Consider the following 17,335-nt stretch of genomic DNA (forward strand, 5'->3'; position numbering starts at 1 on the left):
CTCTACACACTGTTGTTGTGCAGCAGACAGTTGGCGACTTCTGCGCACTGTACAATTCAGCGTGCACTGACCCCGCTCTGTCATTTTACATGGCCTACCACTTTGTGGCTGAGTTGCTGTTGTTCCAAGTTGCTTCCACTTTGTTATACTACTACCAGTTGACCGTGAAATATTTAGTAGCAAGGACATTTCATGGATGGACTTACTGCACAGGTGGCAACCCATCTTACGGTATACATACCAACCATGTGGTGTGCTACCTCTTAAAGTCTCTTGATAATATATATATATATACACAAAGTAATTAAATATGTCTGTTAGTAAATACAAAAAAAGTCCATAATGGTGTATATAGTCCATTGTCACAAATTCGATGCTGTGCAAACAAATAACATACTTTCCCTCCTTTGAGTGAAAAACTTGCTCACTTTGTGATGAGACCTACAAATCAAAATATGGGATAAATATGCTGTGTTAATCCATGATATTAATTCAGGCCAACTCTTCCATCTGGATTCTCCTTGATGGCTCCAAAGATGTGGAGAATGCACTAAAAAAAAACAACTTATATTTCATAGTGCAACACCGTATGACTGCTATAAAGTGAATAACCTTAATAAGTGCACTCACATAAAAGCGTAGTAAAAATGTGCCCATCCAAGCAAAATATCCTCTCTTGTGAGTGGTGGCGATTCTCAAACACCTCCAAAGCATGCTCAATACCCCATCACCACTAGGTGCAATGCACACTCACCTTCTCATTAGACCCATATAATCATAAGTCACAATTGCCTGAAATGCATCCCACTTGGCATATTAACTTTCACCTCTTTGCAGCTACTTCACTCATTCTGTCCCTTTAAGGGATGGTTATCTTCCTGTATCCACCCAGATGAGTATAGGCTCAAAAGAAGAAAGGATCATTCATTGTGCAACCCTGTATACACATACAATCATTTACTAAAGTAAAATATCACACTCACAGATTAAAAACCAAAAGGAAAGCTGATTCCCTTAACCACTAGCCTGCCGGGCACTTATACCCCCTTCCTGCCCAGGCCAATTTTCAGCTTTCAGCGCTGTCACACTTTGAATGACAATTGCACGGTCATGCAACACTGTACCTATATGAAATTTTTATCATTTTTTTGAGACAGATAGAGCTTTATTTTGGTGGTATTTAATCACCTCTGGTTTTTTTATTTTTTGCTAAACAAACCAAAAACAACTGAAAATTTTGAAAAAAAAAGTTTTTTATTAGTTTCTGTTATAAAATTTTATAATGAAGTGATTTTTCTCCTTCACTGATATGCACTAATGAGGCTGAAGTGATGGGCACTGATAGGCTGCACTGATGGACACTGATAGGTGGCACTGATAGGTGGCACTGATGAGGAGGCACTGGTAGGTGGCACTGATGGGCATTGACAGGTATCACTGATGGGCACTGAAAGGCAGCACTCATATATGGCACTGATAGGCGGCACTGATAGGTGGCACAGATAGGCGGCACTGACTTGCACTGATAGGCGACACTAACTGGCACTGTTAGGAGGCACTGATAGGCAGCACTGACGGGCACTGATAGGCGGCACTGACTGGCACTGATAGGCGGCACTGACTGGCACTGATAGGCGGCACTGAAAGGCAGCTCAGATGTGGCATTGATGGACACTTATTAAAAAGAAAGGTACTCACAAACAGCGAATAAAATCAGGCATGTAAGTCCTCACAGGGACTTCAGAGATAGAGGGCCAGCGCGAGTCCCATCGTGGGGGTAAGCACTCAGTTCAGCTGACGCGTTTCGAAGGCCAGACCTTCTTCATCAGAGCAGCTCTGATGAAGAAGGTCTGGCCTTCGAAACGCGTCAGCTGAACTGAGTGCTTACCCCCACGATGGGACTCGCGCTGGCCCTCTATCTCTGAAGTCCCTGTGAGGACTTACATGCCTGATTTTATTCGCTGTTTGTGAGTACCTTTCTTTTTAATAAATTTCTGTTTACTGAGGTAATGCGCAAGGTTTGTGCGCTTCTCGTTTTTATTTCGCTTTGCAGTGTTGGTCGGGTTTCCCCAGCCTTGTTTGGAGCTGCACAACCTTTGAAGCACTGGTGGCCGCTGTTTTTTTAGTTCTGGTTCCATCTATTTGCCACCTGCCTGGGTCCTAGAGCGCAGAAGAATTCGTGTTTGGTCTATTGATGGACACTGACAGGTGACACTGATGGGACTACACTGATCATCAGGGCACACTGATCATCAGCGCCCTGATGATCAGTGTACATGTCCCCTCTGAGGAATGCCGATTACAGGCTCTCCTCTCCTCGCGAACTGTCAACCTGACAGCTTGTGAGAAGAGAAATGCCGATAACTGGCATTTCCTTATTTACATATGATCAGCTGTGATTGGACACAGCTGATCACATGACAGAGTCGACACCTATGGCTCATTCCATTGATCGGTGATCCACTGTGTCTGAGGGACACAGCTCACCACCGATCTCCGCGCTGCACGCCCATGGAGCAGCGCACGTGCGGTTAGAGTGGGAGGATATCATATGATGTCCTCCCAGAATGAGAGAACCGCCTTGCGCCCATCATTTCCTTATATGGTGGGCAGGAGGCGGTTAATCAAAATTGCTCCTGCAGTACCACTTCCAGTTTCCACGGTATCAGAAGTGATGCCACTAGGCTCCTCCCTAAGGGTTATGTTACTGGTCACGTGACTTCCTCAGGGTCATAGAATATTTAGTAGCAAGGAAATTTCAAGGAAGGACTTATTGCACAGGTGGCAACCTATCACGGTACCACACTTGAATTCACTGAGCTCCTGAGAGCAACCCATTCTTTCACAAATGTTTGTAGAAGCAGTCTGCATGCCTAGGTGTTTAATTTTATACACTTGTGGCCATGGAGGTGATTGGAACACCTGACTCCAATGACTTGGAGGGGTGTCCCAATAATTTTGGCAATATAGTGTGTATATACAGGTGAAACTCAAAAAATAAGAATATCGTGCAAAAGTTCATTTATTTCAGTAATGCAACTTAAAAGGTGAAACTAATATATGAGATAAGACTCATTACATGCAAAGCAAGATAGTTCAAGCTGTGAATCTCATAAAATTAGAATATTGTGAAAAGGTGCAATATTCTAGGCTCAAAGTGTCCCACTCTAATGAGCTAATTAAGCCATAACACCTACAAAGGGGTCCTGAGCCTTTAAATGGTCTCTCAGTCTGGTTCAGTAGGAATCACAATCATGAAAAAAGACTGCTGACCTGACAGTTGTGCAGAAAACCATTATTGACACCCTTCATAAGGAGGGAAAGCCTCAAAAGGTAATTGCAAAAGAAATTGGATGTTCCCAAAGTGCTGTATCAAAGCACATTAATAGAAAGTTATGGGGAAGGGAAAAGTGTGGAAGAAAAAGGTGCACAAGCAGCAGGGATGACCGCAGCCTGGAGAGGATTGTCAGGCAAAGGCCATTCAAAAGTGTTGGGGACTTTCACAAGGAGTGGACTGAGGCTGGAGTCAGTGCATCAAGAGCCACCACACACAGACAGATCCTGGACATGGGCTTCAGATGTGGTATTCCACTCATCATATACAGTCAGGTCCATAAATATTGGGACATTGACACAATTCTAACATTTTTGGCTCTATACACCACCACAATGGATTTGAAATGAAACGAACAAGATGTGCTTTAACTGCAGACTGTGAGCTTTAATTTGAGGGTATTTACATCCAAATCAGGTAAACGGTGTAGGAATTACAACAGTTTGCATATGTGCCTCCCACTTGTTAAGGGACCAAAAGTAATGGGACAGAATAATAATCATAAATCAAACTTTCACTTTTTAATACTTGGTTGCAAATCCTTTGCAGTCAATTACAGCCTGAAGTCTGGAATGCATAGACATCACCAGATGCTGGGTTTCATCCCTGGTGATGCTCTGCCAGGCCTCTACTGCAACTCTCTTCAGTTCCTGCTTGAACTTGGGGCATTTTCCCTTCAGTTTTGTCTTCAGCAAGTGCAATGCATGCTCAATCGGATTCAGGTCAGGTGATTGACTTGGCCATTACATTACATTCCACTTCTTTCTCTTAAAAAACTCTTTGGTTGTTTTTGCAGTATGCTTTGGATCATTGTCCATCTGCACTGTGGAGCGGCGTCCAATGAGTTCTGAAGCATTTGGCTGAATACGAGCAGATAATATTGCCCAAAACACTTCAGAATTCATCCTGCTGCTTTTGTCAGCAGTCACATCATCAATAAATACAAGAGAACCAGTTCCATTGGCAGCTATACATGCCCACGCCATGACACTACCACCACCATGCCTCACTGATGAGGTGGTATGCTTAGGATCATGAGCAGTTCCTTTCCTTCGCCATACTCTTCTCTTCCCATCACTCTAGTACAAGTTGATCTTGGTCTCATCTGTCCATAGGATGTTGTTCCAGAACTGTGGAGGCTTTTTTAGATGTCGTTTGGCAAACTCTAATCTGGCCTTCCTGTTTTTGAGGCTCACCAATGGTTTACATCTTGTGGTGAACCCTCTGTATTCACTCTGGTGAAGTCTTCTCTTGATTGTGTATATACAATATTATAAATAAATTTATAGTGCCGCGCTCCTATTTACTTATATATATAACTTAATCCTTGGGGTACATGAATTGATATCTGAAACAATACATAAATCACTGTGACTGGTGAATAAAAATAATCAATAATAAATAATGATAGATCAATTGTGAATCACTATGACTGGTAAATCAATTAAAAATAAATAAATTTAAATATGAATAGATCAACAACCTTCATTAATGTGACTGATATCAATCAATCAAAAAAATCCTTAATTAAATGTGACTGTAAAAGGATGAAACTAAGGCTGGCCATACATTATACAATTATCTGGAGATTTTTGGTTTAGATTTACCAAAAATCATATAATAGGAGGACAAACCTAAACAACACTTTCAGTTGTATCCAATTAGGCAGGCCCTTGCACTACACAGTTGAAGGTAAATCAAAAGGAAATTGGGCAGAAAATTGGAAGATAATTGTATAATGTATGGCAAGCCTTAGATAAACAAAATCCTAAATCTGTGCCACTCTGATCTGATGTGATCACTCCATCTATATTGTGCAAAAGCATACATAAATGTGCAAGTGCAAACAATAAAATTCATAAAATAAAGTAAAAAGTCTTTCAAATAAGTGCAATGTGCAGGTGAATTCCTTATTCCCTCTCGCCGGGTGCTTAGTGGTCTCCCTATGCGCTCACCTTAGTATTTGCCTAAGTAAATTCAGGCAAATAAGCTTTTAATCCTTCCAGGATTGATGGGATGATACTCTTATGTAAGATGTTCCAGAAGATGGGTGTGGATCTATAGGGATCCTCCTGTGCTCTCCTCTTTCTCCTTGTGCAGCTGCTCATAAATAGATATTTTGACCAGCTCTCTAGGAATCTCCTAATTCCCCTCCTGGGGTCACCACCTTCTCAAGTCCTCTTCCTCAATGAATTCTGATGCCGCCAACACAGGAATGGTTTCTTGGAGTCAAACAATCCTTTGCTCAGAGACAATCTAACTTTTAAACCTCAGTTGTAGGAACAATCACCCCAGGTGTATGCGTATCAAAGCAAGGAAGGAGGTCTTCACTGGTGTTCTTCTAGCAGCTGAACAGGAAGTGGACTGAGGATCTCTTGATTGTTGACTTTGACACACATACACCTACCTCCTGGAGAGTGTTCTTGATCTGGCCAACTGTTGTGAAGGGTGTTTTCTTCACCAGGGAAAGAATTCTTCGGTCATCCACCACAGTTGTTTTCCGTGGTCTTCCGGGTCTTTTGGTGTTCCTGAGCTCACCGGTGCGTTCCTTCTTTTTAAGAATGTTCCAAACAGTTGTTTTGGCCGCGCCTAATGTTTTTGCCATCTCTCTGATGGGTTTGTTTTGTTTTGTTTTTTCAGCCTAATGATAGCTTGCTTCACTGATAGTGACAGCTCTTTGGATCTCATCTTGAGAGTTGACAGCAACAGATTCCAAATGCAAATAGCACACTTGAAATGAACTTTGGACCTTTTATCTGCTCATTGTAATTGGGATAATGAGGGAATAACACACACCTGGCCATGGAACAGCTGAGAAGCCAATTGTCCCATTACTTTTGGCCCCTTAACAAGTGGGAGGCACATATGCAAACTGTTGTAATCCCTACAGCGTTCACCTGATTTGGATATAAATACCCTCAAATTAAAGCTGACAGTCTGCAGTTAAAGCACATCTTGTTCATTTCATTTAAAATCCATTATGGTGGTGTATAGAGTCAAAAATGTTAGAATTGTGTCGATGTCCCAATATTTATGGACCTGACTGTATATATACATATACATATATATATAAAGTTCTTTGTAAATTGACAGTGCTATACAAGCACCTGTAATAATAATATCACAGACAACATATCATGTCACGACACAACAGCAAATCCTATTTGATAGACTATCATATATACTTTTGTTTTCCTAGAGGTAAGAAGGTACCGATAATAAAAAGGGAATTTGACATAATAACAGAATACCATGTAATAATGTGCAATTTTAGAAGGTGCGTGTCTCAGGCAAATCGCTATTAAAGAAATGGGGAATTTTTGTTTGCAATTGGTGTTGTGTGCAAGTTTTGGGTGTCTTACTTTTTACACAATTACATTTTTAATTATAGATGTTGCTACCACATATGAAACAATGGCTCAAGAACTTTTAGAAATCTAAAAATAACATTATACAATTGTGGCCACCAGTGAGAGAAAAACAAACATTTGTAAAATGTTTATTCTGTTAAAATACATGTACAGTGGGGATCAAAAGTTTGGGCACCCCAGCTAAAAATTTGTATTAATGTGCATAAAGAAGCCATGGAAAAATCTCCAAAAGGCATCAAATTACAGATTAGACATTCTTATAATATGTCAACAAAAGTTAGATTTTATTTCCATCATTTACACTTTCAAAATAACAGAAAACAAAAAAATGGCGTCTGCAAAAGTTTGGGCACCCTGCAGAGTTAATATCTTGTACTGCCCCCTTTGGCAAGTATCACAGCTTGTAAACGCTTTTTGTAGCCAGCCAAGAGTCTTTCAATTCTTGTTTGAGTTATCTTTGCCCATTCTTCCTTACAAAAGTCTTCCAGTTCTTTGAGATTTCTGGGCTGTCTGTCACGCACTGCTCTTTTAAGGTCTATCCATAGATTTTCAATTATGTTGAGGTCAGGAGATTGTGAAGGCCATGGCAAAACCTTCAGTTTACGCCTCTTGATGTAATCCCCCGTGGATTTCGAGGTGTGTTTAGGATCATTATCCATTTGTAGAAGCCATCCTCTCTTTAACTTCAGCTTTTTCACAGATGGCATCAAGTTACCATCCAAAATTTGCTGAAATTTTATTGAATCCATTTTTCCTTCTACTCGTGAGATGTTCCCTGTGCCACTGGCTGCAACACAACCCCAAAGCATGATTGATCCAACCCCATGCTTAACAGTTGGACAGAGGTTCTTTTCATTAAATTCTGTGCCCCTTCTTCTTCTTCTCCAAACGTACCTCTGCTCATTCCGGCCAAAAAGTTAAATTTTAACCTCATCGGACCACAGAACTTGTTTCCAAAATGCATCAGGCTTGTCTATATGTTCATTTGCAAAGTTCAAACGATGATTTTTGTGGTGAGGACGTAGAAGAGGTTTTCTTCTGATAACTCTTCCATAAAGACCATATTTGTACAAGTATCTCTTTATAGTGGAATAGTGTACCACAACTCCAGTGTCTGCCAGATCTTTCTGGAGGGATCGTGCAGTCAAACGTGGGTTTTGAATTGTTTTTCTCACAATCCTACGAGCTGTTCTGTCTGATATTTTTCTTGGTCTTCCAGATCTTGCTTTAACTTCCACTGTTCCTGATGACTGCCATTTCTTAATTACATTCCGAACAGAGGATATTGACATCTGAAAACGCTTTGCTATCTTCTTATAGCTTTCTCCAGCTTTGTGAGCGTCAACTATTTTCAGTTTCAGTTTTCTAGACAACTGCTTAGAAGAACCCATGGTGCTGATTGTTGGGGCAAGGTCAGATGAGTCTGGGCATTAAAACCTTTGAGATTGACATCACCTGGTCTTCCCAAACGATGACTGAGAACAATCCATGACACTGACAGGCCTCAGCTTTGCAAAGGGGGCAGTGCATGCTATAAATTCTGCAGGGTGCCCAAACTTTTGCAGACGCCATTTTTTTGTTTTCTGTTATTTTGAAAGTGTAAATGATGGAATAAAATCTAACTTTTGTTGACATATTATAAGAATGTCTAATCTGTAATTTGATGCCTTTTGGAGATTTTTCCATCTTTCCTTGGCTTCTTTATGCACATTAATACACATTTTTAGCTGGGGTGCCCAAACTTTTGATCCCCACTGTATATCTTAGTTACCAGCTTCACATAAGCCCCCACAATGTCAACTCCATGCTTTTGTTGCAGAAAAGCACAGTTATAGGTGTAGACTACAGTTGGATCTAGAAGTTACATAAATGTATGTTTTGGTGCTAAGACCTAGTTTCTATACTTTGAGCTTGGAAGTGACTTCCGTGGAGAGGAAGCTGAAGAAACCTTTGCTAGCTTATCAGTGGAGGGACATGTGGGTGACCGGTTTGGGGGGCTCTCACTGACATGAGAATGTCTCCCAATTTAGGTAAAAATAACTTCTATGCATACCCTAAAGCCGACCATACATGCTTTGAATCTCTATTGTTCAGCCAATATATGTACTGTGGTGGGTCTGCAAGTGGTTATCTAAATAATTGTCTCCAAAATCATGTAATTTCATTAAAACATGTAATGAGGAGGTTTGAATCAGAGAAAAATCTCACTCCTGTGAGCAGAACTAAAAACAATATTTTATTTTTTGCCAACAGGCAGGCTCTTTGCTACAGAAGATCGTGCTTTGCTGGGTATTTTTGTCTTCCTCTGGATCAACTGTGGGTATAGAAAGGATTATAACCCTTTTTTTTTTTTAAGCTGAAGACTCGCACTCCGAAGAAGCTGGATAGAAGATGCAGGCAAGGGTGTTGAATCGTTGGAACAATGGTAAGTATTGCTGCCCTTAGTTCCACTTTAACACTGACAGGGGTGCTTACAATGTGCAGCTTTTATTATGTAAAACCTTTAACCCAAAAGGTTTGGAACCACGTGTGTTAGCATGTCTGCCATTTCATTATGGACAGCAAGTTGGAGAGCAAGTGTGAAATTCTGCATGAAACTGGGCAAATCTGCCGCAGAGATGTTTGACATGATTCGGCAAGTTTACGGGCGATGTTGCAGTGAGTCGTTCGAGGTGTTTAAGTGGCACGCACGCTTCAAGAACATCACTGGAAGACAATGAGAGATCAAGAAGACCTTCAAAAAGCTCAACTCCAAAAAATGCCCTGTTCCCAAAGATGAAGATCCAGCTCAAAGGTCACCATTTTGACAACATTGCGGGATCCAGCGATTTGCCCAGTTTCATGCAGAATTTCACATTTGCTGTTTGTTCTAACTTGCTGTCCATGATGAAATAGCAGAAGTGGTAATGCGTGTGGTCAGAATAGCACCAGTTGCACAGCTCCCGATGTACACATGATGATGTCTTTTGGCACACTGACTTATGAAGGTCGGTGCTCCCTGTGACTGTGCGTGCAGCCTTGTGCTGCCATCTGTTGGCGTGTTACAAAACTAGTCTTGAAACTTTTTGATATCATCTCGTATTTTTGATGCGTTTTCATAAAACACACATTCTGATATAGTTTAATGGCACCGCATCTAAAAATGTGTGTAAAATGAGCATGAAAAAAATGCACCGCACTGACACGAACCCAGCCTAAAAGGAAAAAAAAAAGCCTGAAAAAACAACCTGATACAGTCACAGTTAAGGATTGAAGCATACTACAATCCATAAAATGCTTTTAGATATGCTTTAAAGCAATACTATTAGTCAAGGTTGTGAAGAGTTCTACACATTAAAAAAAATGTGGTTGTTATAACGTCATTGTTTTTACACCCTGAATTATGATTTAACCATATACAATACATATGACCTGTAACACTGACTTACTTGTGTAGATGGGCACTGCTGTGAAATGCAGGCTTTAACATTTGAATGAAACTCAGATAAACAAGGTCCACAGGCCGAGCTCATCCTGAGTCATTGACACCAAATGACTGTCACTGACTCAGAACATAACAGATGGTGGTGCCCAATTCAGAATTCTGAAGAAATTGCATTTTATCTATTTATTTAGGATCCAGCCTACCTTGCCACTTTGCCACAGATGATCCCCTTCTGCTTGGAACTTGTGGAATTTTCCCTGACAGATACACAGACAGCAAAGAGCTAGAAAAACGAGTTGTAGTCCAGCGCTGGATCTTTGGTATAGAGGTGAGTATTCTGATCAGGTGTATCTGATTTTTATTAGGCAGATAGCTTACATATTTTTTATAAAGCAGTGATTATGACATTCACCATACATTAACTACAGGTGTATCTTCCTGGTGAATGTTTTTTAAATTATAGTGATTGATTCATCTGCAGTAAATGTCACATTCATTGATTTCTACATTTGCCCCATAGAATTTTCAATGATAATACATATAAAATAATAACGGTAAAGTTTTTTTAATATTGTGTCCACTTTTAGCCATTTCTAGTCTGGGTCAATTCTGAAATTTCTCTCCTACATGTAGAAAATTACTTCAGGCAGCACAGTGGCTAAATGGTTAGCACTTTTGCCTGGCAGTGCTAGGGTTGTTGGTTCAGATCCCAGCCATGGCACCTCCTGCCTGGAGTTTGCATGTTCTCCCTGTGCCTGCATGGGTTTCCTCCGGGTACTCCGGTTTCCTACCACACTCCAAAGAGATGCTGGTAGGTGAATTGGATCCTGTCTAAATTGGCCCTAGTATGTGTATGTATGAATGTAAGCTAGGGACCTTAGATTGTACACCCCTTGAGGGTCAGGGACTGATGTGAATGTACAATATATATGTAAAGAGCTGCGTAAATTGATGGCGCTATATAAGTACCTGAAATAAAAATAAATAGAATCTCCAAACATTATATATTTTTTAAGCAGAGGCCTTAATGAGGTCAAAGAATTTTTCAAACACAAAATGTTTGGTAAAAATACACTCTTAATGAATTTTAATGCAGAAAAACACAATATAATACCCATTGTTTTTGTACAATATAAAAGATGATGTTACGCCGAGTAAGTAGATACCAAACATGTCGTGATTTAAGATTGCATATGTCCATGGAATGCACCAAACTATAGTACCTAAAAATCTCCCTGGTGACACTTTACAGGTTACCAGTTTAGAGTTACACATTAGGTCTGGTGCTAGAATTATTGCTCTCGCGGCAGTACTTCACATGTGTGGTGCAGAACCTATGAAAAAGGTACCAGGGGCATCTCATGGGGCCCCCTACTGACCCCAGGCCCTCGTTTCCAAATGGTCAGTCCGCCCCTGCACAGGAGCAATCAAACAATCAGATTCAAAACTCTACACCATGGCAAAGACCAAAGAGCTGTCCAAGGATGTCAGGTACAGGATTGTAGACCTACGCAAGGCTGGACTGGGCTACCAAACTATCGCCAAGCAGCTTGGTGAGAAGGTGACAACAGTTGGTGCAATCATTCGCAAATGGAAGAAACACAAAACAACTGTCAGTCTCCCTAGGTCTGGTGCACCATGCAAGAGCTCACCTCGTGGAGTGTCAATGTACATGAGAACAGTGAGGTATCATCCCAGAACTACACGTGAGGATCTTGTCAATGATCTCCAGGCAGCTGGGACCATAGTCACCAAGAAAACAATTGGTAACACACTACGCCGACAAGGATTGAAATCCTGCAGTGTCTGCAAGGTCCCTCTGCTCAAGAAAGCACATGTCCCGGCCCGTCTGAAATTTGCCACTGAACATCTAAGTGATGCAGAGGAGGACTGGTTGAAAGTGTTGTGGTCAGATGAGACCAAAATCAAGCTCTTTGGCATCGACTCAACTCACCGTGTTTGTAGGAGGAGGAGGAATGCTGCCTATGATCCCAACTGTCAAACATAGTGGTGGAAACATTCTGCTTTGGGGGTGTTTTTCTGCTAAGGGGATAGGACAACTGCACCACATCAAAGGGATGAAGGACTGGGCAATATACCGTCAAATCTTGGGTGAGAACCTTCTTCCCTCAGCCAGGGCATTGAAAATGGGTTGTGGATGGGTGTTCCAGCATGACAATGACCCAAAACACACGGCCAAGGCAACAAAGGAGTGGCTCAAGAAGAAATACATTAAGGTCCTGGAGTGGCCTAGTCAGTCTCCAGACCTTAATCCAATTGAAAATCTGTGGAGGGAGCTGAAAGTTTGAGTTGCCAAACGTCAGCCACCAAACCTTAATGCCTTGGAGAGGATCTGCCAAGAGGAGTGGGCCAAAATCCTTCCTGAGATGTGTGCAAACCTTGTGGCCAACTACAGGAAACGTCTGACCCCTGTGATTGCCAACAAGGGATTTGCCACCAAATACTAAGTCATGTTTTGTGAAGGGGATCAAAAATTTATTTCCCTCATGAACATGCAAATCAGTGCATCATTTGTTAGACATGCATTTCTTTTGAATTTTTTGTTGCTATTCTGTCTCTTAGTGTTACAATACACCTACCATTCTATTTTTAGACTGACAATTTTTTTGTGAGTGGGCAAACATTCAAAATCAGCAGGGGATCAAATACTTATTTCCTTCACTGTACAAACATTCTCAGTCTAGTTGTGTATATAGCAGTAATGACTTGTAAAATGCACAGACCTATTGACAAATCAAATCAAAAAAGACTGCACAGTTTGTAGTCTTAATGTTTACCTGACTTGCCTGTAAGTTGTATAACAGCATTCTTTCTCCTGTATCTTCATCCACACCTTTTGCAGAACACGTATGTAAGAACGTGTAAGATCACAGACTTGGCTTGATTTTCTTTTCCTATTTAAAGCCAAATTCGACGTTCTGCCTCCTCTGCCCCAGATGACCCCCCTCCCAGCTTATGTTTTGCTTTGTCTTCAGGCCAGTCACATTATGTGCACGGTCCTCTTCCTCTTTTTCTCTTTGGATCACCTAACGGTTGTAGGTAATCCCCAGAGCTGTAGAGATGGCACTGATGTCATCACGTCAATGCCACTCTGCATCATTACACTGTAAAAACAGAAAAGATGCACCCTGAGTACCATTCAACCTGTTTGACTTGGGACATCTTGTGGCAAAATTGAATTGCTGCATGAGGGCAGCTCTTGAGAAGAGGTGAGTATTGCAGCCTAAGGTGCTTTTTTATTTTTATTACAGCTAAGGTACCACTCCTTTTATATATGTAGCAAGTAGAGTAGTAGAGTCACGCTTTCCGCTTTGAATAAACCTCTTAAATAAGTAGGAAGTCTATTTAGCCACTTTTGTGGTTTACAGACCTCTGCCAGACAGTATAGTCAGAAGGCCTGAAGCCTGTTGATTAAACCAGGGATTATAATATCAAGTCCAGACATACTAGCCAGGCACAAACCTTACTCTCTACCAGTTGCCCCACCCAACCTTGCCCAGGACCACCTCCAACCCCATCCCTGGCTCGTCCCCCAACCCCAGCCCTGCCCCCAACCACGCCCCCTTAAAGCTTAAGAAATTACATTTTTCTTTAGAATAAAGAGTCCAAAATATAAAAAACCTGCAATTATAGTAAATATTTTACCAAAGATGTGCTAATAGGGCAGCCATGGCTTTCATTGTACAGCAGGACCAAGACTTGTGTAATACCCTTTTTCTGATGCAAAATACCACTTTAATGGCCTCTCCTCATGTCGCCCGTGGCGGGGGAGAGCGGACCTCTCCTCGAGTCCCCCGCGGTGGTGGAGAGGGTGTCTTCTCTCAGCGGAGGAGAGCAGACCTCTCCTGCACCTGTCCCCTCAGCGGCGCTGCCAATGTAATGGCGGTGTCGGAAACCTGAAGTTGGAATCTGGAACTCGGCTTCACAATGAGGCTTGGAGCTCAGGTGCAGCCGATCCATCCATCATCTGTGCTCGCCACCGCTCGCCACAGAGGAATTTCTCCTCGCATTTGGCGAGTGGCTTTTTCAAGCCCTGGATTAAACCATGAAGGAACAGGAACACACTTATACGTTATCTACTCTGGTACTCCTGTCAGTATGTTCTTTGTCACCTTATGGGCATACAGCAAAGACCAATAAATCAGTGCTGCCCTTCTCTCCCAGTCTGAGTACTGCTGCATGCACAAAATTATATTTAAAGGAATATACAATTGCAATAGAGTTTTTTAATTGAGTTCAGTTTTAAAATGATCATTGCTCAAACTGGAAAGAAATGTATTCATTTTTTTTCTTTAGCTTACATTTTTTTGCCATTGAAACACATATAAAATTATATTTGTGAGGGAGTCAGAGGGAGCCATCCTGTGTTCATACTCATCCTCAGATTTGCATCTTCATGACTGAAACTTGAAGAACAGGAAAGAAATCCCCTGTTAGGTGTTTGTTTTTTTTCTTTTTTTGGGGGGGAAGGGGGGTGCTATTGATTAGCTCCTGCGTAACTATGATATAGGCTTTATTGTAGTTTATATTAAAACTGGCCATAAACAGAGTACTTTATAGTGGACTTTTATGACTTCGATTACACTGGACTTGTTTGCAATGTGGTCACCATGAGCACAACATCCTGGATTAATACCTAGGACTTTTAGGACTGCTTGCGTGACCACTGTGGACATTGCTAGGCATCGTTCAAGTGTGTGTCTCTATCACTCATGCTTGGTGAACCCACTTGGATTATATCCATTATTAAATAGATTTCATCCCATAGCAAACCATTCCATTCGATATAGGTATGAGGGTAGTGCATGTGGTTTTGTAGTGTGTGAGTGCTGGCTGTACAGCTGCTGTGATGACCAGACAACATTGTCTTTTATTTAATCTTGTGAGGTGGTGGTATGGAGTTTATGCTCTTTAGTGTGTTTTTTATTTTTTGATAGCAAATAAAGCCCTGTTCTTTTTAAGCCACATGGTCCATTGGGTAACTTCCTTTTAGGCTTTCTATTGTTTTTTTCTGGAGTCAGGGGGAGCCATCTTATGTTCATACCCATCCCCAGATTTGCATCTTCATGAATGAAACTTGAAGAACAGGTATGATATCACCTGTTAGGAGTTTTTTTTTGGGGGGGAGGGGGTTGCTAATGATTAGGTCCTGCTCAAATATGATGTAGACTTTATTGTAGTTTTATACTAAAACTGGCCATAAACAGAGGGAATTTTGGCAGATTCATCAATACGATCCATGGGTGACCCTTCCAGCACCACTCTGCCCAACATTCTTTAATAATCATTGCCAGCTGTCAGAAAACTATAGCCAACAGGGAAGATTTGTCAATCCATGCTGTGTAGCATGAATTCTTTCGTTCAACTCCCTAGAAAACAGTGTCTGTTTGGCCAATTTTACTTCCCCTCATCCTGTAAGAACAGAAAGTTGGCTGGAGTGCCACTTACGGAGCTTAGCATAACTTGACCTAGAACATAGAACCACTGACTCAAACGAATACTACAGCTGCTGAGATGGCGATTCAGGGCAAAACTAGTAGCACTTGAGCAACAAAACTCCCAAAAATAGTAATAGCCATGTCTCTGTCTGTAAAGGTATGTACTGTGTAGGATTTTGTTGAAGGTCTTTTTGAGTGATGTTTAGAATGAACATAAGGCATACAGCAGCTCAGCCCAAGAAGTACATTGCAGGTCAAACACCTGTGTCCACAAGCTCAACCAGCGCCAGGAAAAACAGGTAGTGTGTTGTAGGTCAGAAGTGTATTTTGATTTCTTTCAGCCATGATTTGCAATTCAAATGTTTAGTCAAACTTACACAGTTGTCTAAATTTAGAATATGCATATATGTCCAAGAAATAGCAAGTTAAAAATAATAGTTTGTTTTGCCTGCTGTCTCCTTTCCTAGTTGAATTAACTGTATATTAACAGTTAAAGAGGTATAACATAGTTTACCATGTGAAAGTAACCTTTTCTCTTGGATGATATAATCATTACTTGTCTCCTTGGTGTATGCATTGTTTTGATCAGGTATGCACAGCATAGTTATGCAAGCCTATCTTATTTCATGCTAGCATCAAGTCAAAGAATATTTTCATATTACTATAAATATCAATAAATATAAAACTATGGATGGAAACATGTTGAATAACAGGAATGAGCTCAGACATGTTTAGATCATAGTCCAAACTTACCTGAGGAGCACAGAGTCAATGGTAAGTGGCTAAAGCATTCCCTGTCCTGCAGCTGCCCGTATACAAGGGGTGTGTATATGTGCAAGCAAGAGGCAGGGAATACCTTGATCACTTTCCACTGGTGCTGTACAGTGACCACGTCAGACCACGGATCCCCCGCTGAGCTGGCAGGGTCCACCTATGTGAAAGGGGCCTAAGTGTTGCAGAATTCAAGTAAATGTGAGGGGATCTTCACAAAGCACAATTAGAAATATCAAGATCACTCAGATGAATAGGACTAGGCTAGATATAACTGAAATACAACATGAAAATCAGTAAATGATTTCAAATTTTGTCCATAGGTACACTTTAAGAGGTAAAATTGGAGCATTGTGCAGGTTTTAATTTCAATAGGGCCCCTTTAGACTTTTTCAGAATGCCTGTGCCCAAAAGAGTGTAGACCAACTGGTATACATTGGTCCAATATCTCTTTATTTTGGGGCACTCCCATCAAGCGTGGCAGAGCATGCCCATTGTTTGATGCCCTCTGAACTATATACTAAGTTTAAAGTTGGATTCTACAACTGATGCATTCATGGAGCATTGGGCCCTCCATGACCTTGGTTCAAAGCCCAAAAGACAAAAAAACAGATTCCCATCAAAGCCCCAACTAGACATGTGCAGGCCAGAAATATTTGTTTAGTTTCTGAGGTAGGAGGTTCTTGGGAAAGGGGGTTTTTGGATCCACAAAACTCTCTTTTCACCAGAGTCTGGTTCAGCTTTCTTTTTTTTTTACTCTATTATAGGTATTGTGTTCCTGTTTGTATCTCTGAACATCAGCTCTTATACATTTTAAGTGTAGCTCATTGTACCCACAGTATATGCATGCATGTTCTATTATTCATCAATGGAATGTACATCTTTGTTGTATTATGCTTGATGTTAGATTACATACTTGGCTATCTGTACCTGCTAGGTACTGGGCATGTTAATACCGCTGGTAGCGTTAGCTGTG

At 41.1% G+C, this 17,335-nt stretch overlaps 1 long non-coding RNA gene across 1 annotated transcript; it reads left to right on the forward strand.

The window, feature by feature from the left end:
- The first annotated feature begins 9,020 nt into the window (after nucleotides 1–9,020).
- LOC149462445 (uncharacterized) lies at nucleotides 9,021–11,127 on the forward strand. Its single transcript, XR_016312668.1, has 2 exons — nucleotides 9,021–9,130; nucleotides 10,321–11,127. It is a non-coding gene; the product is annotated as an uncharacterized LOC149462445 (long non-coding RNA).
- Nucleotides 11,128–17,335: the final 6,208 nt, after the last annotated feature.

This window comes from Staurois parvus, unplaced genomic scaffold (assembly GCF_062004578.1).
Source record: "Staurois parvus isolate SC_StPar_1 unplaced genomic scaffold, SC_StPar_1.0 ptg000175l, whole genome shotgun sequence".
In the NCBI taxonomy this organism is placed as follows: Eukaryota; Metazoa; Chordata; class Amphibia; order Anura; family Ranidae; genus Staurois; species Staurois parvus.